Genomic DNA, 2,507 nt, shown 5'->3' with positions numbered 1-2,507 from the left:
ACACTTACATTCACACACTCACACATACACATAAACACACTCACACATCTACACTCACAGTCACGCGTACAACATACAGACACACGAACTCACGCACACACATACACACACTTACATTCACACACACACGCACACACATGCACACACAAATGCACACTCTTGCATTCAAACACACACACACACACATACACACACACTTACATTCACACACACACACACACAAATATGTTTCTAGAATCAAATGTAACGTTAAGCTAGTAATAATAATGCTGTATTCTTCATATCATTATTAGAGAAAAGAGCACAAGGCCATTAGGCTATATAACCGGATTAAAATGTTGACGCCAAAAGCCTGCTTACTCAGTCTTTATTCTGTTTAGCTTTTCCAAAAGTCGGACGTTACTTTTCGGATCTCTCAACAATAAAACTTTTGTCATTCGGCTAATTTAACCCAAATATAGGTCACAAAACCGATAGTTACCAGTTTTTACTTGCAAATGAATAATGCTGGGTAGTATAACTATTTGATTATCAATGTCGTAGGACTAAAAGAAAGAAAGAAAAAAAAACAACAGATGTGCGTTTACGATTACTTTTTTTATAACCGTGAAAGCTTTGTGAGGATCTGCGTTTCCAGATGCCTTTCGGGTCATGCCAGTTCTAGTTTCTTGGCCGGTAAAGTATGCAAATACGTAATGGAAATAGCGGAAGGAATATAATATCATTTATTATAGCAGCCGGAAAAAAACAACAACTGATAATAAAAAACTAGACCGTAAAAATAGACCGAAACATCCTTGTGCTGAATGACGATATCATGTGTGATACACAATGTTATGAACTACGGAGCCCTGATATGGAAATCTGGATTCAACAGTGAGAATACCCATATTATGCTAATTAAAAAAAGTACTTTTCTAATGTATGAGTCAATGCTGGTGTAAAGGTGCACTATCATAACTCGACAACGGCTCTTGAATAGAGATTATGACCGTATAATGATCTCATGCAAATCTACAAGGACGGAGAAAGAGAGAAAGACCTAAAAGTAGGTGAAAGGGGGACTTACGGATTCGTATCTAAATGTGATAGTATCAGCTGTACAGAGGTGGCGACAATAGGCTAGGACAGACGTAGATGGAGAGCTTTCATTGGTGGCCTACACTCGGGCATGGGGTATCATGATGATAATGCAGAGAGCACTTGGATCCTCGAAATAGATAACAAATTGTGTTTCTTCCAAGCCTTGGTTTCTTCGTACTACCCCAATCTTTGATTTTTGCAGTGCGTAGGAAGGAGTATGGATGAGAATCCCCTGATGAAGGAATAAACAATATACTTTGTTCATGTTTGGATCTTTGGAGGGTGCTACTGGAAGGGTTCGATTCTTTACTCACTTTCTCTTGTTTTTCTCTGCCTGTACTGCTTTTTCACAAACTAAAACTCCGCTATCCTGCTATCGTATCTACTATAATGCATTTCTGTTCTCAAACGTAGCTAAACTCTTTGTTCGTGGGTGGTTGGCGGATGCTCTGGTGTGTTTTGCTCCTTCTTTCCTATCATAGATCTATCGTCCTTATCTCTCCCTCTTTTTTTTTGGTGTTTATTACTCACTGGTAACACCTCTAATCTTAGGCAATTGTATGACCTAATTGTGTTGCAGTGTCGTAAAACTCTTTACTAAAACAAACTCTTTCTTCCCGTCGAAGTATATTATAAGGTGTTTCCGAGTAGATCCCGATTATTTTGGAAGTTGGTATGTTTTTTTCTCCCAACAGCACACAGATGTCAAGGGACATGCTTAGTGGTCAAATTCGCAGCCGACTGGGATTTTTGACCTGTTGAAGTTTAATTCTCAAAATCTGTTATAGTTATAGAGCTAAAAAAGAATTCCCCCCCCCCCAAAAAAAAAAATAGAGAAAGAAAAACTTCTGTTCCCAGGGCACGGATTTGTAGAGTACACACTAAAATGCCATCAGTTTCGGAGGACTGGGTTGAGATGTTCATGAATAGTAATAGAAACACTTATCTGTCTGTAGGAAGGAATTCAACCTCAAGGTGTTTGTGGTTTTATGCTTCCAGCTTGCATTGACCTCAATCTTTGAGGTCGTTATTTTATTCGGTGAAAAACGATAGCGGGTTTTGGTTTGTCAATGAAGAGCGAACTTGTTTTGTTCTGTTTGTGGTTTGGTTTGGTTTTTGTTAAAATGAGATGCTTATTTGATACTTGGGTGACATTTTGTATGCGGGTTTATCCCCATGCTTGTCACCACATCATTGTGAGAACATTCAGATTGAATTTCCAACTCTTCTCATTTTTTGTTACTGTTAGCCAAGCTTAGGTTGTAGTGGTCTCGGCTGTAGGGAACGTGCATCTCTTTTTCATATATTTAAAGCCGCGGTTACACACAACGATAAATTGTGTCAGATTCGTCGTTAGCGAGACACTGTGTACACTGTCAATCGGACTGAGTCCAACTGAGTCGGGGCCAACCAGATTTTCCTGG

General features: G+C 39.1%; 1 protein-coding gene across 1 annotated transcript in view; it reads left to right on the top strand.

The window, feature by feature from the left end:
• LOC101852168 (stress response protein NST1) overlaps window positions 1-2,507 on the top strand; it is a gene marked incomplete at its 5' end in the record, with an annotated part of 19,644 nt that overhangs the window by 4,342 nt on the left and 12,795 nt on the right.

The sequence above is a fragment of the Aplysia californica genome, unplaced genomic scaffold, assembly GCF_000002075.1.
Source record: "Aplysia californica isolate F4 #8 unplaced genomic scaffold, AplCal3.0 scaffold00103, whole genome shotgun sequence".
NCBI lineage: Eukaryota > Metazoa > Mollusca > Gastropoda > Aplysiida > Aplysiidae > Aplysia > Aplysia californica.
This window is presented reverse-complemented; position numbering and strand designations above follow the sequence as displayed.